General features: G+C 37.3%; 1 protein-coding gene across 1 annotated transcript in view; it reads left to right on the forward strand.

Moving 5' to 3' along the window:
* PIEZO2 (piezo type mechanosensitive ion channel component 2) overlaps positions 1-25509 on the forward strand; it is a 218725-nt gene that overhangs the window by 955 nt on the left and 192261 nt on the right. The window lies entirely within an intron of this gene.

Raw genomic sequence — 25509 nt, forward strand, 5'->3', positions numbered from 1 at the left:
AATCTGCATAAAGATTTCACATTATTTGTTAACTTCTGTTGCAGTGTATGTAAATCTAGGCAGTTTCTAATGCAGCAGGCATGGAAGAAGTAAATATATTTGAAGGACAATATCCCCCATTGATTCAAACAGAACATAATTGTTTAATGATTGCAACTGAGAAAATATTCTTACATGGAATACATATTTAAACATTTTATTTTATTAATTGAAAATTTACTTTTTTATTTAAAAAAAAACTAGACATATTTGAGAATGAAATGTTTTTCCTATTTCCATTAATTTGTATGATAATGGCAATTATTTTAGCTACTAGGTCATTAATTGTGGATGACAGTAATTTGTGTCTGAACTTTGGAGAAACAGGAAATGGAATGAATGAATGAATAGTTTTAGATTTTTAGGATGTAGCACACTTGATATGCAGTAATCCTATTCAATTCAATCCTTTGCAGTAAATATTTTTAGGATTACTATAAAGTGTATGCCAAACTATAAACTCTGTGTTCAGGCAAATAAATCAGTCTGTTGGATCCAGCTGTTACATTAATTTATAAAATAACTAGAAGTGTTTATTTCATCTGGTTGATTTGGACTAATTATTAAGTTAAATTGGAAAGCCATCACTTTTAGAAATAGCTTCACATTCAGCTACAGCTTCACATGTGGAATGCTTTTGTTTATTAGAAATTAGGTTGAAATCAGTTTCTTATGTTTGGTTTTTATTTATAGTTTATGTCTCAAGATATTTGTAGGCTTATTAGTGGCTTGGCTTAAAAGCTGTGTGGGTACATTCCACAAACCTGGAACTTGTAATTATAAATCCAGTTTAGGTTCTCTGTTCTGTTGTTGGTGTCTTAGATATATTGCCTACATGATTTGGAGACAGTCCTAAATTACTCTGAAACAAAACAGTGTACCTAAACCTTTTCAGAAAACATTTTGGCACAAAGTTGTCTGCTAACAAAATACTACTGTACTAGGTAGATGGACCATATGATTAAGAGGCAACACTAAGAAATGTTGGTTGGGAAATCTATACAACTCTCTGAACCTTGTCTTCTGCGAGCTGAAGAAACATATTTCTTATGGAACACACACAAACACTTTTCACTACTCACCTTCATCCCAAAATTACCTTTGTAACAATTATGGGACTACCATTGAACATAATGATATTTTTTTCTAGTGGATGATCTAAAGTTATGTATCAAGATAAATCATTCTAGCCTTTTCAGTTCAGCATCCTCAAAATCTTTTTATTTTATTTTATTATTTACTTATGTATCTAATTTGTGTAGCCGCACCTCTCACAAGCAAGTGACTCTGGGTGTCGTACAATGTTTTTTATTCTACACAGGGTTACAAAGTGGAGGTTAAACTTCCTGAGCAGATAAAATTAATATAGTAATCTGCATGCTCTAGACAAGGGTAAATGGCACCACATACCATCGACTTTTCATTATTTGAGAATCTTAAAATAGGACAGGACAGTGAGGACTATACTGAAAATCACATGGTTCCCCCTTTTCATAACAATAATGACACCTTTAGTGCAAAGATGACTGAACAACTCAAACCTCAGTCATCTTCTTCCCTAGCATAGTTCCTACATCACTTTAAGCCATAGTGTTGTACTTGAGAGTTTCAGCTTTGCTTATTTTATGAAGCCAGCTATTAAGATTTGGGAATCACAAACAGCAATTATGCATAAAATGGGTTTCTGTAGATTGTTGAACTAATTATGATTAAACAAATCATAGAACAGTGAGTGGAACACCAATTAAGAGGGCAACGTTGTTCTTCAGTATCATCCAGTAATAGTAATTAAGCAGTTTGATACTAGATGAATGCAAGATCTTTGTCTCTCAGCCTTCTGTGCAGTGAGAAAATGAGCTAGTCTGTAGTCCGATCTTCAGAAAGCTCAGGATCTCTGTCTAACATAGAAGTAATCTGCCTTTGCAGCACCGTTATGATACAAACACTTTTTCCTCTTTCTTAAATGGAAGGGACTCTGTGAGCAACACAAATACTTCATGGTTCAAGCATGAAGAATAATTTGAGACAAAAGTATGCTTAAGAATGATTTAGTGTGTCCTTAAAGCAGAGCATCTTCTGTAATCTGTGCCTACATCCTCTTCTGCTTCAGATTAAGAGATTGCAAACCTTGATATTCTGGATTTCCTTACAGCTTTCTTAATTCTGCTCACTTATGGAACTCATCCCATATATTAAGGGCTTTCAGCATTTTAAGCAGCCGGATGAGCTTGTCAAGGCTGATGCCCAGGTTGCACTGCTTTTATGCTCTACAAGTACCTCTAAATCAACTTATCTCAGATTTTCTCGTAACTCATAAGAATCGGAAGCTGTCCAGCGCTGCCCGCTCATAGGATTGGTCTTAATTATGATGGTTGCTTTATTTATTATTTGGGAAATATTGTAGCTGAAGCCCCACATAATTCATTCACCCTGAGAAAATTATAATAGAGGATTTGCAACATTGTAACATTTTGAATAACTTCAAAATGCCCCTTTCCTCTTCCTTTTTGACACTTTGCCCTCATTTTTTTGAAAATACTGAATCTGTTACTTGCAAATAAATCAGTACAATTGTTGGTATCTTTGAACTATGCCAGTGATAAAAGATTTTGTTTCCCTACTGCCTGGCTACTATGAAATGTAGCCTCTTGTGAATTTTATAGATAGGTATACAGGTTGTTGTAAAGCAGGACCTAAGTCTATAAACTTTGGGCGGTCCAGGAAGTGTTTTCCCTTTGGGTAACTTATTGATGTCTCATGACTATGTAACTAGTTCTTAACTTAGCCTTGCAGTTACACATTCTTGAGGGTGGAATGGGAAGATGGGAAATAATAATTCTTTTCAGATGAACATATTGTTATTTTCTATCATGTAATCCAACCTGCAGGATATTTCAAGATATGATTTACATTTACTTGTCTGCTCAGGCTTTTTGAGTAGTTCAAGAGGGATGAATAGAAAATGCAAGAATATTTGTAAACGCAAATTTATTCCTGGACTTCTGCACAGTGATAAATATGTTTAGATTGTTGATACAGGCTTTCATTGTGAAAATTTCTTCTCAAAAGGTTCCTGGGAGTCTGTAAATCTGTTCTCATAAGAATCCTGTTGATTACCGTTGCTTTTTCTCATTGCGTACAACTTTGATATATTATTGCATATTTTACTTACCTTAATGAGAAAGAAATGAGTAGCTTTTCCACATGATAATCAGAGGCAGCTGACTATTCTGCACAATAACAGATGCATCACAACATGTAAACTTCAAGCTGTATTTATGCATCAAATTGTGAATGATGTTTAGTTTTACAGCTGCATGTCAAATATATGACAATTCAATCTGCATCCTAAATCAGGCCAACATTATATGTTATAATAATTTAATCCAAATATCATCATGGAAACTGACATATATAAAGGCTTGTTACACTATAAAAAATCTTAAATTGTTCCATAAGGTTTAGAATTGAGTTTTTAAGATATTGTGTGTTTGTAAAGGTTTCCCCTGGAGGCTTAATTGTTGCTTTTTTTTTAGAAAGTGAATTGATATTTTCTTCCTATAAATGCAGTTTCATTCAAATGACCATTTTACAATTTACCTGAGAGCCGGTTTGGTGTAGTGGTTAAGGCATCAGCCTACCTAGAAACCAGGAGACGATGAGTTCTAGTCCTGCTTTAGGTACAGAGCCAGTTGGGTGACCTTGTTTGTTTGTTTGTTTGTTTGTTTGTTTGTTTATTGGATTTATATGCTACCCTTCTCCCAAAGGACTCAGGGCGGCGTACAACATAAAAAAAAAACACATATTACAAACGTTAAAAAGGAAATCAAATAAAGTATCCAAAACAAACCCAATTAATATTAACAATAAAAATTTAAAAATTAGATTAAAATTAACAATTAAATTAATCATTTATTTTATTCTGTTCGGGCCAGGCTGGCTTGCTGGAAAAGCCAACTTTTTAGGGTGCGGCGGAAGGACCGGAGGTCGGGGATTATGTGAAGCTCTGGGGGCAGCTCATTCCAGAGGGAAGGCGCTCCCACAGAGAAGGCTCTCCCCCTGGGGGTTGCTAGCTGACACTGTCTGGCCGACGACACTCTGAGGAGATCAACTCTGTGGGATTGCACTGGATGGTGGGAGGCTACTGGTGGCAGTAGGTGGTCTCGCAGGTACCTGGGCCTAAGCTATGGAGCGCTTTAAAGGTCATAATTAGTACCTTGAATCGCACCCGGAAAACAACAAGCAACAGGTGCAGGCTGCCTAAAAGGGGTGTTACATGGGAGCACATAGGTACCCCCATGATAATCCGCACAGCCGCATTCTGGACCAGCTGAAACCTCCGGGTGCTCTTCAAGTGCAGCCCCATGTAGGGAGTGTTGCAGTAGTCCAGGCGAGAAAGGACGAGGGCGTGAGTGACTGTGCACAGAGCATCCCGATCCAGGAAGGGGCGCAACTGACGTACCAGGCGAACCTGGTAAAAGGCCCCCCTGGTCACGGCCATCAGGTGGTCTTCTAAACTAAGCCGCGTATCCAGGAAGACTCCCAGATTGCGAGCCGTATCTGAGGGGGCTCAAATTTCTCCCCCTATCATCAAAGATGGAACAACATGCACAAATCGGGATGATGGAAACCACAGCCATTCAGTCTTGGAGGGATTGAGCCTGAGCCTGTTCCTCCCCATCCAGATCCGCACAGCCTCCAGGCGTCGTGACATCACGTAGAGGGCATCATTTGGGTGGTTTGGGGTAGAGATGAAAAGTTGGGTATCATCAGCATATTGATGATACTGTACCCCAAAACACGGATAATCTCACCCAGCGGTTTCATATTATGTTGAACAGGAGCGGAGAGAGAACCGACCCCGGAGCACCCCACAAGTGATGTGCCTCGGGGTCGATCTCTGTCCTCCAGTCAACACGAACTGCGACCGATCCGACAGGTAGGAGGAGAGCCATCGTAAAACAGTGCCCCCCACTCCCAACCTCCGAGTCATCGCAGTAGGATACCATGGTCGATGGTATCGAAAGCCGCTGAGAGGTCTAATAGGACCAGGACAGAGGAGCAGCCCCTGTCCCGGGCCCGCCAGAGATCATCAACCAATGCGACCAATGCCGTTTCCATGCTGTACCCGGGTCTGAAACCCGACTGAAACGGATCCAGGTAGGCAGCTTCATCCAGGTACTGGGGAAGCTGACGTGCTACCACACTCTCGACAACCTTTGCTACAAAGTGAAGGTTGGAGACCGGACGATAGTTGGCTAAAGAGGCTGAGTCCAGGGAAGGCTTCTTAAGGAGGGGCCTCACCACCGCCTCCTTCAAGGTGGTGGGAAAGAACCCCTCTCTCAATGAAGCGTTGGTAATCACCTGGAGCCAACCTTGTGTCACCTCCCGGGAAGCCGAAACTAACCAAGAGGGACATGGGTCCAGCACACAAGTGGCAGCACTGAGTCTCCCCATAATCCTGTCCATGCCCTCGGGGGTCACAAGGTCAAACTCATTCCAGATAGTCTCCACAAGATTCATCCCCGTCGACTCGCCCGAATCTACCCAGTCAGAGTCCAAGTCTGTCCGGATCTGAGCGATTTTATCCTGCAGATACTGAACAAATTCTTCAGCCCTACCCTGCAAGGAGTCTTTCCCAGTTCCTTGGTTAAGTAAAGAGCGGGTCACCCTAAACAGGGTGGCTGGGTCGATACTGCGGACGCGATAAGAGCGGAAAAATGTTGCCGTTTTGCCACTTTTATCGCCACTAAGTAGGATTTAATATGAATTCTTACTAGTGTTCGATCAGATTCGGACCGGCTGGCCCTCCAACCACTCTCTAGGCATCTTTTCCGGCGTTTCATCTCCTGGAGCTCCTCAGTAAACCAGGGAGCTACCCGGGATTGACACCAGGTCAGAAGCTGCAAAGGCACAACGCAATCCAAGGCCCCAGTGGCCGCCCTATCCCAGGTTTCCACTAGGGCTTCAGTCGAGTTGTGAGCAAGGGATTCAGGACCATCAGGAACCTTTCAGGGTCCATCAGGTGCCTGGGGCGGAACCATCTAGTCCGTTCCGCCTCCCTGCGGCGAGGGATAGCAGTATGGAAGTCAAGCCTGATGAGGAAATGATCAGACCATGACCTTCGGCCAGTCATTGTCTCTCAGTTGTAAAAAGAAGCCAATGGCAAAACTAAATCTTTCCAAGAAAACTGCAGGAACTAGTGCTGGCAGTCACCTAACTGGATGGCGCGCACACACACAAAAAAACACAAAACACCCCAACTCCTTTTGATCTGGTGTAAGAAGTTGAAAATGTCACATTAGAAAGTAACATTTAAACATCAGCCCTGAATATATGCTGTGATAAAGGTTACTGATTTATTAATTCAATTTAGCATTGTTGGTTAACGAATAGATGCATTTCTATTATAATTATGACATTATCTGTGAAAAAAAAACATGCTTGCAAGCCAGGAAATGGATAACAAGATGACAGGAGAATAATCAGTTTTCTGTTATAATCATGTTTTTACTTGTGGTTGACTTATGGATCATTGATCTCAGGAAAATTTGAACAGAATTTTGTATTGAATATTTGTATTGAATTTTATATTGGAATCGCTGGATTTTAAGAAAAGATTAAGGAACCTGGCTTGTTTGAAATTTTATGAGAGGAATTTTGCAGATCCTGAAATTTGCAGCAATGTTAATTAGAAGGACACTAAAGTTTAAAGGAAATGTCAAGTTCCTTTCAGTTCCTTGAAGGGAGGAAAAACAATAAGAAAAATCTCTTTTGTCATAAGAGATACGATATTGCTGTTTGAATTATTTCAGGTTTTTTTTCAGAATAATATCTTCTTTTGATCGGTTCCATAATGCTGGGAACAATTTTGTATGGCTTGTTCTACTACAGGATTGCAACATCCCTATTGAGGCGGTGGGTCTGGTAAAAATGAAATGTTAACTCACTTATTTACTGTTCTCAATATATTTGATATTTCTTTCCATCAGCTTAATTATTAATTTTGTAGTGCAGAGCATGCCTATGATAGTTTTGAATATATAAATTAATTTGGCTTAGAAAATCAACTTAGTTAAAGACTCATTTTTTTCAGATGTGGATCACAGAATGATAGTGATAGAAGCCAGTTCCATATCAACGCCAAATGTGTATATCAAGTTTAAACCAGTGTTTAAATATTTTGCTCATGCTATCTGTGTATTTGATCCATGATGAACTGACCTGAACTAGTCTTTTAAACAACCCAACAGGAACAACATAAATCTTGTCAACTTTTGCTTAATTTATGTATTATCTTGAGCACACTAATTGGTTGTATCATCTTATGGCACAAATAAAGAGAACATTTTAGAAGCAAAGACACAATGTTTGGATGTAGTCAACATACTTTTTGAACCTCAAAATGATTTGCTTAGATCAGCCTTTCTCCAGCTGGGTCTATTTCAGATATGTTTGGCACACTCTTATTCAGTACATAAAATACATAATAACATGCCATTTTGGCATCCGTTTTATGTTGAAGAAATACTAGATGATTTAACTTCTTGCTTCTGACGTAAAATAAAATGGCAGATGTCCTCGTTAATTAATTTCAGGAAAATCTTCATGGGAGAAAGCTTTACTGAATTATAGTTTTGCGCTCTGGGTGTGGAACTTAATAAAAGTAGAAAATGGAAATCGCTAATGAGAATGGTAGCTGGTATGCAGTCAGCCAAAGTTACACACATTGTATGGTTTCTATATAAGGAGGAAATAAAAGTCTAATATCTTGTCTTGGGATGAAGTCCCAAAGGGATTTAAAATAAATAAACTTTAATTGGATGATGAGCCAAATATCTATCCAAATTAGTTTGTATTGTGTGTAATTATGGCAAATTATGAATCTTGAGGACATTTTGAGAGGAAAATGGCATATGCTTTTATCCTAGTGCAGTGTGAAGATAGTCACATTAATTAAGATAATCACATTAATTTATATTAATTGTAAAAATAAAATATTAAGGTAATGAAATGCAACACGGCATATCTATGTAAACAAATAATTTGGTTTGAATGACAATGTGGAATTCTATTATTAGAAGTTTGCAGTTTTTCTTTTCTTTTCAGGCATTTAGACTTTTAAACTAAAAGAAAAAAGGGGGCTAAGTATTGATTTTAATTATAACTCCTCTTTTTGTTAAAACTAGCACCTCAAAAAGATTACAAAACCCCACAAGCATAAGCTTCAGAACTATCCTGTTTTTATTTATGTTTATTTGGATGTCAACAAATAATGAGATAATCTTGAGTAAGATACTATGCTTGCAAATTAGCATTGAAGACAAATGCATGTTTGAATATCTTTTATTTTGAGTTGTTGGCTAGTTTCAATACGGTGTCCTGAAAAATCTGCTGGGTGTAATTTCTGTTTGAGGCAATGTCTCTTCTTAATTTCACAACTTAGTTCACCATAAGGAAAGAACACAAACTTCCTGTAGAGCCATTCTTGGGTGGCAAAGCTAGGATGTAAATTAAACAAATTCCTCCTAGCCCTTAATTTAAGAAAATAGCAGAAATAGCTAGCAGGTAAATGGGGTACTTGTTTATTCCACAATCCTGAAATTGTTTCTTAAAATTTGCTGAAAGCTCTGATGTAATATCAGATTCTTATTTAGTCTGTATTTCTTTGAAATCTAGCACTTCAGAGTTCAGAGGTGTTATGCATATAGATCTGTGCTTATTTATTATTTGGGGAAATCTGAGGGTAAATTATGTGGCAGAGTATTTGCATTACATGTCTCTCAGAGATAGAGAGCTTGTTCAGATAATGTTTTCTTAGACTTGTAATTGGGGAATTCCTTAATGCTCCCTGGACTTTGAAGAAGCAGAACAGAAAGAGTATTGATGCCTTTGAAATGTCGGGTTGAAGAAAACTGAGAATACCATAGGCAGGCAGGAAAACAAATGAATAGGACATTGAAGAAAATTAACCCAGAATTCTCGCAACATTCAAATGACTGGACTCAAATTATTGGAGATTGGATAGATTATGCCAAAATCCAGCTCTCTGGAGAAGGCACTAATATTGGGAAAGGGAAAGAGAAGAAGAGGACAGCCAGCAGCCAAGCAAATAGATTTCGTTACAGTAGTGATGGATGCACAATTTGAAGACCAAATTACTGGGTTAGGAGAGATCATCAGGGATAAAGTTTATCTTTGGGAAGCACTGTTTTAAGTGCAATTAATGGCCAGCTTAATCTTTCTTAGCATTATAGATAATCTTTGACTTGAGACCGAATTTGCAGTTATGATGTCTGGCAGCCCCCACACTCACAAGATTGCATTTTGGCTGCTTGTCAATTAGCACACATTTATGGCAATTTGCAGTATCCCATGTCCACATGCCCACAACTTATGACTGTTTTGCTGGAAACTAGGCTTTGGCTCTGGTTTCCAGCAAAAAATACCCATTGTGAACACATTGTGAAGCAAACAACTGTGGTGTTTGCTTAATGACTGCAGCATTTACTATGTCACCATTGCATTTAAATGACTGCTGCGAAAAAGGTTGTAAAATCAGATGTGGTCATAAGGTGAATCACTTAATGACCAGCATGATTTATGATATATACGGGCTCAATTATGCTCATGTCGAGGACTGTCTGTAGTGATATAGCATAGCCTATAAATATAGAATAATATTTGGAAATGCAAACAAATGGAAAGTGAGAGAGGAACCCTAGTTTAAGGCTTAACTTTTAGTAGCAATTAAATGTATTAAGCTGTTGCTGGGGTCTAAACTACTTTCAGTGCATCAAGAAGAAAACATTTCTCCTGAAATGTTTTGATATGTGAAACTCATTAGTTGTTTTTCAAAATTATAGTGCTAAGCTGCTTTTTAATTTGTCTTTTATGTTAATGAATACATTCTATTATTGTTGGAAGTATCTCTCTTTATTTTATTGTTTAAAAGACCAAGGGCCTGTTTCAACAAAACATAAACTCCTTTGGGTATTAAGAAGCCTTTAAAAACTGTTTCAAATGATTTAAATCTCTGGGGATTGGATGCTTTATCTTGTCTGCATCGAAGTGTGAATGCAGGTGTTTCTGCATAACATAGTATCCATGACTGTATTGGCTAGATTAGCAAAAATTGAACCTGCAGGAATATTGTACGTTGACTTCAATGTTGTTCTTTTTAAATTTAATCACACACAAGTTACATACAAATGCTGATTACTTCAGGCTTCTTCAACCTGGTACCTTCTGCGATGTGTTGAATTTTCGGATAGCATAGTTGAAATTTGAGAATGCCACTAGATTTGGAAAGTTAAGTTATATACAGTTATTTTCCATTTCCTACCTGAAAGAGTAAGAAAACTGCTGGGCATTATACGTCAAAGTTCATTAATTTGAATGTGTGAATTTGTAATCTTGCATCAGTCATCACTTGTTTTCTCCTATTATATGGTGTGATTGCCTAATAACGTCAAACAAATAGGGACATGACAAACCTATTGTGTTTTCTATCCAGGCTCCAAGCCAGAAAGGCTATCATCTGAAGTGGAAGCAATCTTTCCTCATGTTTTGGTTAAAACTTAATGAGCACAGATACATTGACAGAATTAGTTACTCTGTAAGGTGCTTTTAATGACAGTTTATAAAGAAATGAAAGGCATATATCCATAAAGTACTCATTCTTGTCTACTTTTTCATGTAATTTTTTAAAATGGTATATTTAAGGGCTTTATTACAGTTTGATAAAAACATAACCAGGAGTACTTCCTTTATCTATCAGTGTAATGTTAAGAGGGATGTCTCTACCTTGACATCATTGCTTTTCGCTTTTTTTTTCTGCCTCTCGATCTGTTTCCAATCTGGTTCAATTTTCTGTTCTGCAACTGCCATCCAGCTTTCAGGATTTTTTTTGTCTTAGATAGATTTATGTTTTAAAATATAAAATTAAAATACTTTATTAGTTGCATTCAAAGTGTCTCATTGCCTGACTCTATAAATTGCAGTGGTGTAGTACAGCAGAGTAAATTAGATGCACTCCCAAAGAGAGACTTTCCTGAGGAAGGACAAAGTAAAGGCAACAAAAGATTTTTTTAAAAAAAAAGTCTCTTCTTGTCACTCAATCCACCATTAGTTTATATACTGGTATATATAAATGTAAAAGAAGAAACTGGTCATCAAATATTCCTGCAGCTATTAAATAATTTAGGGCCTAAACTATAGTTAACAGAGTCATTTCTGGAACTACAAAATGAAAATTCTAACCCCATACCTCAAATTATGAGCAAAAACTGAAAGCACTAAACTCAGGTATAAAACTCATGGTGTTGCGTTGCTGTCACATGACGTATCATGACATTTTCCCCCGCCGCAGACCAGAGGTCAATGTGGTCTGTGCGTGACGCATCTGGCCCGTGGGCTGCCAGTTTGACACCCCTGCACTAAGAGATGCAGTCCTTCTGATGATCCAGTCCTACTGTCCGGTCCAGTCCAGTCCAGTTCTTGTTCTGAATAAGTTAACTAATGAACACTGTAATTCTGAGGCCTTTTAGCAAACAGGCATGTACAACAGAGATGTACAATACAGGCTTTTTTCCCCTCTAAAATTGTATATTTTACAAATTGATGGTTTACATCAGTCTCAGAAAGTCTTAAGAAATGACTTCATCACAGCCTTTGCTGAACACTTCTGCTTTTGTTATTGTACCTGCACTAATCACTCTCTCTCTATAGATAAATAAATGTAAGATAAAAAGGGCAAAAAAATTGGGATATAACATACAGATTCATCAATGGGAGGCTATGTGGAAGAAAGGATGAAATTTACACTGAATTATAAGCTTGAAGAAAACTTCTATAAAATGATGTGCAGCTGGTATCTGATACCAGACAAATTGTCAAAAATGTATAATGGAATTTCAGGTATTTGTTGGAAACGTGACCAAGCTGAGTCAATTCCCCCCCCCCCCCATTTTTGATGGACATGTAAGACATATGGCAGATATTGGGATCAAATATGTATTTTGATCAAGAATATTATAAAAGTGAATGTCCAATTGAAAGCAGAGACTTTTCTTTGGGGATAATGGACAAATAACTTGAGAGATCTTATAGAGCTTTGATTTTCTATATGGTGATAGCAGTGAGACTTCTATATGTGTAAGGTGGAAGGACTTACAATGGAAAAATGGTTGGTGAAGTTGATGTAATAAGAGGAAATGATGAAATGGACAACTTTGATTAAAGAAATGATTTTATTTTTGTTTTGAAACCACAGACTTTTGCAAGAAACTGAAAGAAATAAAACTTTGATTTTGAGATTTGATGACTAGAATGATATGGTATTATAGAAATAATATCGACTATTGTTAACTTTAGAATAAAAGATCGATGCATTTTTTAATCTATATCTGAACCAAAGAAAGAAAAATAATGTTCTTTTTCTATTCCTTTACTTTTTCTTATTCTTTCTTTCTGTGCTTTCATCTTGCTTTTTTCCTTGGCTTTGCCTTAAAAAAAAATCTTTTTCTTATTGCTTATTTATCTTTTATTCTTGTGTTTTCATTTAATAAAGTTAGATTATATGTAAATAAATAAGTCTTATTTATTTATTTAAGAATTTTTTTATTTAATGGATTAATATGGCTGCCTATCTCATGAGTCGATTTTGTCTGGCTAACAGCTTATGAAAACAATAAAAATATTGACAAAGCATAAAACACCTATAATAGTCAATGAAGTTAAACCCAAACAGAACAACATCTGCTGACTCATCTAAGTCCTGACCCCCAAGTCCCAGAGCACATTGAGGACTTCAATGCTTTGTGAAAGACTGTCATAGTTAAGACTGATCCATTCTTAGAGGACATGGTGTTCCAGAGGGCAGGTTCTGTGACAGAAACGTACATTTCTTTGACTCTATAAGATGACATTATTTAACTGAGTGAAAGAAGAATTATGGACCTAGTAGACAGATAGGAAAGATGTGGTCCTGATAACTAGGGCCCAGTCCTTGAAGACCGTTATAGACAAGAACCAGTATCTTGAATTCCACTTGGAAGTCCAATGGAAGGCAGTGCAGCTCATGGGAAAAAAATTTGTAACATGGGTGTACTTTAAGTACCCCTTTAACTGCTTACACCACTGTTTTTGGACCAACACGGCTTCAACATAGTCTTCAAGGGCAGTGCCACATAGGGCACGTTGCAATAATATGCAATCCCTAACTTCCCCCAGGGTAATGGGTGACATTTTCTAACAGATTTGTACTGTTTTAGGCTGTCCTGGATGATCTCAGAATAAAAGTTTGATAGTTGAGTGGGAGAGGAAAAAATACACATGAATAATAAGGTACCATAGATGACGCTGTTGGCAAAAAAAAATCCGGTGCCTTGTTAAAAAATTGGAGGTTCGGGTTATTATTGAAAGGAGCAGTGTAAATAGCGTTTAGCTTTGTGTTTAGTTTCAGTTGATTAAATGCAGGAAACAATCACAAAGGTTAGTGAGTTTTTATAATTTTACATAGTAAATTTAACTGTATGCTTTGTGAGATACACATTTGCTGATGCGTACTTTTGATAATCAATTTTATGTTTTCCACATCTTCTCTTTGACCTTTATACTGTTTTTTTTAAAGCCCTCTCATGCTGATATGTTGTTCAATGTATCTCTTGATGATTGAGTATGAATAATTCATGGCTTCAATCTATTTGTCTGCTCTCTTGGAGACCACATGTGAGATGTAATCAGCTATATGGATTAAAGCACAAAAGCAGTCCATCTCCAGGGAGTGCTATTCTTTTAGCCATGGTAGGAACTTCAGAATTATTTGTGAACTGCTTGTACAGCACATAAGGTTTATATACTTTTGAAGAAATTCATTCCTTGGAAGTTAAATATTTTTTGTAAAAGGTTATAGATAAAAAAGTTGCACGATCTTGTACAGCTGGTTGGACCATTGACAGATATAAACAAACAGACATTTGCATAATTTGAGGGCTTCCATTCCTGAAATCATCGCTATTGCTTAGAATCCTGGAGATGAAGTGTATATATCTAGATGCTTCAAGGTTGAAACACGCTGGTCTAGGTGGTAACTTTAGGGTTAAATACGCAATATTTGGTATGACTACTGTATTCTATTACAGGATATATTTGTACCATGTGGCATGGCTAGTAGGTAGAACTGGTATAAACCACAAGCAAGAGATAGTAGTACACTGGGGTAGATGTTGTATTTTCAGCTGTGTATGAGTATTTTAAGGGCAAAATAAACCAGAGTAGCGTAAGGATATATGGTACTTCTACATGAGGTCTTTGCACCTCTGCCTTTGCACATATTCTTCTGTGATGGGCAGCCAAACTGATTTATTTCTATTTCAGTTATGGTATATCCAATATTTCCCAAGCTTACTTTTTGTTTGTTTGTGGTTCTGAAGGTCTTTTGGGCTTCTGTTTTTTTCCATTGGGGACAATCTCCTCTCAACTGACCTTAATAAATTCTGCTTACGGTCCTTAAAAGGAAAGCTCCACTCCACAGCGACCGGAAAGAAAGAAAGAAAAAAGAACAGGTTCTCTCCCCCCCCCCCCCCCCGCTCCCCACTTCATGGTCAGACAAATGCAGAGCACCCTGCTGATTTCACTGTTTTGACTTTTCGTAGATCCTTGCAATGATTTGGCACTCAGAGGGAGCTGGAGTGAAACCAACAAGGGTTTTGTTTTCTCCTTCCCTTAGCAGGGGATACAAAGCGGCTTGGGTTAGGTTTTTCTTTTCTTTATTCTTTCCAACTCAGTGGAATGTTGGGGAAAAAATAGTGCAAAAGGCCTTGGGCCTTTGCCCATCTGTCTGCCTGTTAACAGGGTAATTCTCTGAAATCTGAATAGAACACATTTAGATTTGGTGTGTGAGGAGAAAAAGGAAGATCAAGTTTGAAAATGGCGATCAGCTGCCCAGGAGCAGCATAGGAAAAAGTGTCCCAGAGCATCTCATTGGGAGAGGCAATTGGCTTGAAATGTTGGGGACTGCTCCTTTTTAAGCTCTCTTTCTCCTTCTTCTTTGTCGCGTATATGCAGCCAACCCTGGGCTTCCCAGTATAAACATACACACAAAGACACACAGTTGTGACATTGAGGAACAGCAGAAATCCCCACATGCATAGAAATGCAACACGTTACTTCATTATACATAAAAAATAAGATACCTCCTACATCCATGGGTGTTAAAAGAAAAAAAAGAATTCAAGAAGTCTTATTTAAATGTTTTTTTTTAAACCCCAAAAGTTGCTCCCTGTTGAAGGTACAAGCTCCCCTCCTCCTTTTTGTGAGGCATGGATCAGAAGATATTAAAGGCTATTTTCCCAATCGCACCACCAGCAACCTTTAACATCTTGCTCCCAGAGCTTGCCTTAGGCTCATCATATTCCCTGTCTATTGTGCTTGGAGGTTAGCAAAAACATTTGCGCGGGCGCAAAATGCTCTCTCAGCGAACCGGTAGTAAACCAGTTAGGAACCCACCACTGGTGTGGTGATTAAGGCACCAGGCTAAAAACTGAGAGATCACCACTCCTAGTCTCATTTTAAGACTTGAAGCCTGCTGGCGACTTTGGGCCAGTCAATCTCTCTCAGCTCAACTCCTCTCACAGGGTTGTTGTTGTGGGGAAAATAGGAGGAAGATATGTTGAATATGTTCATCACCGTAAGTTATTTGTAAAAATAATAAAGGCGGGATACAAGTAAGTAAAATAAATAAAAATATTCAAGTGCAGTAGAAGTTCTTTTCTCTTACCTGCACAGGACTTACAGCATTTAGGAATGTTAAATACCGGTTCCTCTTTATGTTTCTTTATATCCCTTTAATTAATTAGTTTAGCAAATATTTAAAATAAATTTGTGTCGTATAACGTGCAAATGGGATGTTAAACAGTACGTTAATATAATAAGAATAATTTCCCAATATTATTTTATAATGTTTGAATAGGGGAGCATACCCTAGTATTCTATTTTTTTACTCAATGTTTGAGCCATAATTACATTGTTTTTTTAGAAAAGAAAAAAAATGCACCAAAAAGTTGTGCCAGTTAAAAGGTATATGATATTTTACTCCTAAAAACCTGTAGTAACCACTTGCGAGTGGTCACTAAGTGACTTTTCAAGGTTACAGCAGAACCCTTCCCAAGGTCTTCCAATCCAATTTTGAAGTTCTGATGGCTGTACATGCATCTCATGGTCACAGTGGTCCCAGGACTGCATTTTGGGTGCTTGGCAATCAGCTTACCTTATGGCAGTTTGCATTATCCTGCAAAGCGGGGACCATGCTTTTTGATGTTTTTGCTTGTTTTTGCTGGTTAATGGATTGGTTTAACAACTGCAGTGTTCACTTAGCAACCACTGCAAAAAAAAAAAAAAAAAGGAAAATTGGATCTAGTCACTTGGTGACCACTTAACGGCTGCAATGACTTAGAAGCATAATTCCAGGCTCAGTAGTTGAGGATTACCTGTAGGGGAAAATACATTATTTTTAAAGTGAAAATGACGTGACTTGATGATTAGATTTGCAACGCATTTGGAAGAACACAAGTGACGTAAATGTTCATAGGCAGTGACATTCTCAGTTGTATAATCATGGAATTATTATTCTTATAACCTGAATTGTATGTACTGATAGTCATTAGTTTAATAGCTTTAAAACAAGGTTGACATATTGATGAGGAAAAGTGAACTCACTTGGAACAGACAATATATACATCACATTGAAGTTGTTACGGTAATTGTGCACATCCACACAAGCTTCCTGATCCCCATACCTCAGGACACTCCCTTGCTCCCTCTCACACCTGGCAGCAGTCACTTACCTTCCTGCTGGCCTTGAACCTGCAACTTCTTGCTGACTTTCCCACTGATTTTCCCACTGAACACTTACCACAAGCAAAATGGATGGGGAAGCTGGCAGGGATTTTAGAGAGAGAGGGAGGGAGGAAGAACGGAGGTGTGGTACCTAAGAAGGAAGAAAGGAAAGAAAATAAGTCTGAGAGAGGGGGAAGGGAAGGAGAAGAGAAGGGAGTTTTCTGATGCTTCCTACCAATTTCCCACAAACTCAATGGGGAAATTGGCAGGAAGTCAGAAGTCACTCCCGCTCCCATTGCTTTTTTGTTCACCTGCGGTCATTCTGTTTCTCTGTTTTAGCAAAAGAAATAACTCGAAATGAATGTCCAATGGGAACAGGTTATAATATCTTGTTAAAATTGGTCTCTGACATATGAAAATATATCTGTTAACATTTACTTTTAAAAGCTTTGACCATTGCATTGTGTTAAGATTTGTTATTCTTTTTCAATGTGCTTTTGTTATAATTCTAACATATGTTATGCTCTTGGGTTTATAGGCATTAAAAGATGCATAAGTATTAGAGTATAATTACAGTATAACCACTGAAAAGATATAGTGGAAGTTGTTATGTACTTTATAAAAGACATAGCTAACTTTTTTTTAAAAAAAAGGAATGTAGTTAGGCATCTTGTTATAAATAATGCTAAATGCTGCAATTTTTAAATCATATTTAAAATTAAGACTTAAAAGATTGTTTACAGCTAAGAACATCACTTCTATAAGCTCTCTTGGAAACAGAACATATATTAACAAACAATCATGAAAAATGAATGAACTGCCAGGAAACTCTGCAATCAAAAATATTGATAACATTTTGCAATAACAAGAAGGCTTTATGCTGTTTTATAGAATTTAAAATTCTAAACACAGTGTTATTCCTATTTAGATGCGAACACATATTTTCCTGAATAAATAAACACATTTTTGATAGCTCAGTAACAACTCTCTTGATGAAGTAGACTTTAAGAAAGGATAATATATACATTTAGAAATGAATGGATTGATTAAAAATGTTGACCATATCCATGTCTCATGGAATACATCTGTCTAGAGACAGGCAATCTGGATTGTATATGTCATTAGTCTTTGCCAGTATGTATGTGTGATATAATCAGAGCATATGAAAGGCATCTCTTACATATGATAATGTTCACATAACCCTTTCTAATCAATATTATTTGTCTGATTTTTATATCTTTCTGTTCCGTGTACAAAAAACATTATGTGTGTATACTACTTTCTAAATATAGACTCCAAATTGAAATATTCAGGTTGTTTTATTTTGAGAATCTTTTGTACAGTACACTTATAATAGATCTGCTTTGCAAATGATATATTGAATATTGGGGAAATGGTAATTGTTTCAGGTCTCTTCCATTCATGTATTAAATGCTTCTGTAAAAGGTAACATTTTAAATAGCAAATAATAAATTATTTATATTTTCCCAAGTGGAAATCAAAGAGCTTTATTTATTTTTAGCCACCATTTTCTCTTGGAAGAGATGCTCTTCCTAAATCAGGACTTAACTTTAAAACTGATTGGTGGGATTAATTCTTAATTCGAAAATAGCCAGAAGCTACAGACAACATTTCAAATGAAAAGATTCAATTGGTGGTGTGGATATGTCTGTAGAAGTTCCAATCACTAGGATCTAATAATATGCTTCTCTATCTAGCCTAATGGTTTGTCTTTTCACAGCTTAAATACTAAGCTGTTCTAATTGACACAATCTACAGAATAAGGCCTTCAGTTTTCTACTTTCCAATTTTTGTTTGATCCAAGAGAAAGGTGGTAACTTTTTCAAGGAAGAAGAATAAATATTTTACTGCATTTTAAACCATAACAGAAAGTATTGTTGTATTGTTTTGTAAAAAAAAATGTCATATTTTAAGCTGACATGATTTTTGTCTGGATTTGCTAGAATTTGCTCTAACAGGAATGTTGTCATTGGTTAATAACAGAAATTGACCAGAATTGCCATTGCTGAGTGACAGAATTGTAAAATGACGTCATGTGATCACACCACTTAGCAATGGTAATTCCAATATTCCTGGTTGTCATCATTAAGGAAATCACCATGAGTTATGAAGCAAGAATGTCACATGGTCATCTTGTGCAGTCTCCTCCTGGTTTCCCTACTGGCTTTGCTTGTCAGAACCAGCAAAGTAGATCAGAAAGGGCAACCACCAGGAGGCTGTGATGGTCAAAGATCCCAGGACCAGTCAGAACTACCACTTATTCAGCACCATGCAATTTTGAATGGTCATTGAACTAGTGGTCATTAAGTGAAGACCACATAATCTTGTGTTTTGTGTATTTTGTATTTTAGAAAGGGAAGGGTTGGTGCTGTTTTTGTGACAGTACTTTGGATTCCACAGTAGTTATCCTATTGGAATCAGCAAGAATATCACTAATACCATCAACATTTAGTAAATAAGAGAAGTTTCTATTTTAAATTTATTTTAGAATAGTAGTTAATATTATACATTGAGTATTCAGGAATGAGCGAGAAAACGTCACATGTGATTGAATGGAGATGAAATGCACCTTACATGCACATGTGTTGGTAGAAGGAAAGAGAAGAGGATGGCCAATAAGAAGGATAGACTCAACTGACAGTGGGTCAATGTTGGAAGACTGAATAATCATGTTGAGGAAAGATTATCTTGGAAAATATCTATTTGGCACCAAGAGGCAAAATTGAGTTCATGGCATATATCACTTTATTTTAGCTGTGGTGATTCTCCCCACAAAACTTCTTGTGATTTGCCATTCTAAAAACAAGATGGTTTGGAATCCTCTCTCCATAATACATAAGAGATTCTGTAGTCCAGATAGGTAGATACAGTTCCACTAGTTTATCTTTGGATAGGTTAGGTCAGCAGAGTGTAGTCTGGGGACCCATGGAAATCCCTAAGACCCTTTTAGGGGTTTTGTGAAACAAACAAAATAATACATACATACATACATACATACATACATACATACATACATACATACATGTTTTTAAATGTTTTAGTTTTAATCTCTAGTACAGTAAATTTCAGTAGGTATAAGCCAAATACATCAAAGGTCTTTGGGTCTTTGGGGTCTCAATTGTTTTTAAGAATCTAAAGTGGTCCTTGAGATCAACATGTTTGAGAACCACTGTGTTAGATCAACAAGAATTTCTGAATCCCCGTTCCCAGACCCAAAGTCCCCTCACTGCCTTAAATTATGCTGCTGACAGGAAAACAACTTGGTACTTTTTAAGAGTACCTGTATCCTGAATGAAGTCCATTCTGGTTTTGGTCTTGTAAAAACAAAATGAAAATGTTACATTCATTTCTGTGAAATTTACTTTTTTTTTTGCACTAATCTTCCCTTGATGGATTTCCAAATTCAATAGCAAAAGAAAACAAATGGCATTAAGAGCCAAATGTTTCAACCAAGGGTTGAAGAATCCTGTAATTATTCAGTAATTAGTCTGCATATGTTCAGAGGCACTCTGATCCCCCCCCCCCAGCAAAAGATGTATTGAAAAGGTACATAGGAATTGTCTTAGGTGTGAAAAAAAGTTACAGGTAGTCCTATTTTTAAACCAATTCACACATTCTGAAGTTTGACATACATTTATGGTTTGGTTGCAGACTTCTCCGAGTTTTGTGATACAGTTTTCAGCTCAAAAACAGATATGCAAAATGTAAGGTGTAGGTTTTATGAATGCATAAAATTCCAGTGGAACATTTTGTTTAATTTAAGATGTGGGGTTTCTTTTGCCCCCCCCCCCCCCCCCCCCGAATGTATAGAATAGACCTAAAACTCAAAACATGTAATCTAGCAATACAGTAGCTATGTCCAGTAAATGAGCATTTACTTCAAATGGAGTTTATCTCTCCCTATCTGGATCCTTATGTTACGTGCTGATCTCGTGCTATATAATCTTTTTTAAGGACAAGGACAAACGGACAAGCTCAGGAACAGCTATGATTTCATATCTGGCTATAGATGGCTTTTTAAGGTTGGTTTTGTTTTTGTTTTGAAAGCTGAGAGATTGCTCTATTGATGGAGTAAAGATGTAAGTGCTTTAAAGTGCCTCCAAGCAATTTTTATCCTCTCTTCGTTTTCTAAGCCATGGCCTATTTAGTTCTCTCTCTGTGGTCTTTTTACCAGAGAAACTTCTCTCTCCCTCTCCCTCTCTGCTTAAATTTATCATGGTGGCACTAAATATTCTGATAAAATACATGATTGCATATCTGCTGAGTAACAGTCATCAGCAGAACTGTGAGGTTTACAGTTTCTAATAATGCAGCATATTTATTTTTCATCCACAGCCATTTGAAGCATTGCTTGACTGACAGATTGTCAGAGAATAAAACAAAGACAGATCTTGCACCTGTACAAGCCGGGATGTTCACATTTTGCTTCAAATATGAAAATATAATCAAGTGCAGACTCTTTCAAGTATAGCACAAAGGACCATTTCATTATTGGAATACAGGGTACAATACTGGGGAACTTTGCCAAACTTCTCTTTACTTTAATATGTACCTCATATATAGAAGTAACAACCGAAAACAAAATTATTTGAATAATTCAGTAATTCAAATCTGTAAAGGCAACCTTTAAACTGTCCTACTGATTGTTGATATTACATTGCTATTATTAGCAGCAAAAGACTCCTGTTTCTTTTATTATGTCTGGTTGGTAACTGCAGGATAAAATAATATTTATGAAGTTAGAAAACAATGTGAAGGATAAAACAATTATAGGAATTAACAGAATTAGTGCCTTAAAGAAATTCTCTGTCTCAATAAAGTAAATGTCTTGAAAAATTTTCTTAAATCTCTTCAACTAAGAGATGCAATAGATATCACAGAGATTAAATGGCAAGTTATTTGAAACAATTGTGTACAGTGAATACACATCTGGCAACCAGAAAGACCAGCATTTGGGGGGTGGGTATTAGACCCCCAAATATAATACTTAAGAGCATATTGACATTTGTTTTAAATAGCAACATTTTATAAGGTCTGTAATTTGTGACTGAAGACTTAGCAAGTCATTTGGCACAAGATTCCAAGGAAAATGCTGAATGTATTATGAAAAATAATTTATTATTGCAGATTAAATAATTTAAAATGTTGTGACATAGAATATAATCTTATAAGGAAATGGCCCACACACATAGTGTTTGTCAGAAATATATGCACATTGTAAATGCTGAAGCTGATTAAAATGGTATCAGTTGAACCTACAAAATGAATGATAGTTGCTAGTATCATTCCTACAATATTAAGCTGTGAACCATAAATGAAAAGGGGTTACCAATCCATATTACTTTGTCACATCTCTGCTTCTATAGAAAACAAAAGATACAGCCTCAGGACTGGGGCTAGGTAGAATACATGTTAATGTTATATTGGTTGTAACAGCTATCCAGCAATAATTAGTTAGCTTCTATTAAGAGGCAGATGATAGCATCTGGTTGAATGTGGCTTATCTTTAAAAAAAGGCTTTGCAAGTGCAGTTCTCATTTGTACTTAGATTGGATCATCTAGGAATTACAGGGTGGTAAAATATCTCAAAAGGTGGCAATGGCAAATGAGTTCTTTATTGTTGCTTTAAAAAAAAAGCATATAGATATGTTTATGAAGTTACCAGTGACTGAGGTTAATTTAAAGGAGCTGAACTTGACTTTGCTTTTTATGAGATATCCAGTGAAGCCAAACCACTCAGGTCAGGTCAAGAAAAAGACATCACAAGAACTACTGGAACTCTATGGTTTTAGGATATAATAGCAGAATCTTGAAAGCTTGACAGAATTTCCATCTGACCAGTTTTATACTAAGGAGACTCAAAGGAGTCCCTTGAATTTCTTTCTCATCTTCTCTTCCTTTTCAGGGCTAAGTGGATATTGATCTAATTGTTCTAGTACAGGGGTGTCAAACTCAAGTCCTGTGGGCTGCTTAGATCTGGCTCTCGGGGCCACCCTGGAAACAGTGAGGGAACAGTGAGGAACTGGCCCAGGTTCCTCTGTCAGTGAAAATGGACTGCCAAGCTCTGTTTCTGGCTGTGATGGCCTCCTACAACCTCTGCCAGCGAAACCGTCTTACCATCCAGCTACGGCTCTGTGACGCTCTAGCTGCTTGGCGGAGCATTGCACAGGTGCTATATGCGCCATGTGCGTGCGCGGAAGCGCCAAAGACTTTAAAGATGTAAGGAGTGTGGGCGGGCGGGCGGGCCCTCCGGAGCACCGTACCAGAATGGTACCCAGTGTTCCGGGCAGGCTCCGGTACGCCTGTACTGGAGCGTACCGCCTGCAACCCACCACTAGTACTCAGGTAAGTTTTATATTTATAGAATTATAAGGGGAAGTGAAGTTTCTTTTTTGCACTTGGGCCAGGAAAATCACTATTATATGGTGTGAATTCCATAAAAGCTGATGGTTGTCATTATAGTTCTTCAGAGCTGCTTTCTCTTGTTTGCGTTGCATTTGGTATATTTGATTCTTGGTAATTAAAATAATACTTCTATGTACATAATAAACCCTCATAAAACAATGTACTAAATGAAAAGTCTACATCTGAATTTACAAAGCTGAGATATTGCATATATTCTTAACCATGAGTCACACATTTTACAGTTATAGTTTTTTGCTGTAATAAATCTTACCATGGTCCAGTTAAAATGTGACAACAAAGTGGTAATTCATTAACATATTTATGTTAGCTTAGTTACTTTTAAAATTATGCTTCCTTTTTATTATGCTCTTCACCTGGGGTTTTCTCTGTACAACTGAATAATTACTCAAGTAACAATCTCTGACTACTAGAGCCCTTCAATGTATTTTCTGTAGTAACATCTGATATGTTTTATATTCATCTGAACATGCCTTTGTTTTCTGATTACAGAGATTCTGTTTATAGAAAGTATAGCATTCTCCTTTTAGTAGCCCAAAGACAATATCTTACTATGGTTTAAAAAAGTTGACTTGAAAAAGTCAGTGGCTTGAAAAACTTCTCAATATCAAACCACTGAAACCACTGAATTATTGATATTCACCGAAGAGATACTGATTGGACCATCCTTGCTTAGCTTTGTATTTGGTAGACATGATTCAACTACAATTCCTTGATTTCCTTACCTGGAAATTTGAAATATATAACCCCAGCATTTTTGGAGGGCATCATGTTGATGAAACTGTCCTGGACAAGGCAAGCAAAAAAACATTTCTTAGAGCTGGTGATTCCATGCATTAGGAATTTGAGATATGAATTTAATATGCAATGATTTATATAATACGTCCCATCTTGGAGACTACTGTGAAAGTTTTCATATGGTGTGTTATATCGCTCTGGGGCAATGGATCATATCACCAAATATGCAGTAAACTTTTTTTTTTCTGTTGAGTTAACATGGGGACATTTACTGTATATCCATTTTATTATGTTATCTGTCCAATAAATTTCTATACTGAGTTATTTCAGTCTCTTAAACACCCACAGAATCAAGACTAATCCTAGGCTTTCAAACACATAATCTTAATGTTTTGTAGTCATGTTAGGCCATACTATGGTTATATTATATTTCTATTATCCAAAGCACCCGAAGGCAGGACAAGAAGTAATGGATGGAAATTAATCTAGGAGAGAAGCAATCTAGAACTAAAGAGAAATTTCCTGACAGTTAGAACAGTTAATCAATGGAACGACTTGCCTCAGAAGTTGTGAATGCCCCAACACTGGAAGTCTTTAAGAAGAAATTGGACAAACATTTGTCTGAAATGTTATAGGGCTGTGATGGCGAACCTATGGCATGCGTGCCATGGGTGGCACACGGATCCATATGTGCTGGCATGCGAGCCGTCAGCTCCAGCATGCACGCACGTGCCAGCCAGCTGGTTTTTGGACTTCCAGAGGGCCAGGGGAGGGCTCCGTAGGTTTCAGGAAAGCCTCCGTAGCCTTGGGAGGGCGAAAAACAGGACTTCTGGAAGTTCAGGAACAGGCATGTTTCCGGCTTCGGAAGATGCTCCGGAGCCCAGGGGAGGCTGTTTTTGCCCTTCCGGAGGCTTGAGGAAAGCCTCTGGAGCCTGGGGAGGGTGAAAACTCCCTCCTGCATGGGGGGGGGGATTTGTGCATGCATGCGCAGGTGGGCGGGGCACATTGCATTGTGGGTGTGGGGCATGCACTATCGTACGCTGCACACAAATTTGGCACGCATTTACAAAAAGGTTCACCATCGCTGGTATAGGGTTTCCTACCTGAGAGAGGATTGAACTACAAGATCTCTAAAGCTCCTTCCAATTCTGTTGTTCTAATATCCTGCTGTTCTCATTGCTCTATCTGGAATCTTCCTCACAAAATCCCTGTCTTGTGTTGCTGGCTGTAGTAATTTAGTGAAAACTGCTTAAATTCCATTAAGAGGTTAGGCTGTTTCTTTTGATGTCGTTTACTGAACCATCATTTAGGATAGATCAGCTAAACCAATGATAAATTATTTAGGGCATATGATTTCTAGATTTCAGTAGTTGCCACTGAAACATTATTGATTGACTGATAGAGTTTACCACATCCATCAAAATGACATGCTGACATTTCAGTCTCTGA

Source organism: Natrix helvetica (genome assembly GCF_964273705.1).
Source record: "Natrix helvetica genome assembly, chromosome: 4".
Classification (NCBI taxonomy): domain Eukaryota; kingdom Metazoa; phylum Chordata; class Lepidosauria; order Squamata; family Natricidae; genus Natrix; species Natrix helvetica.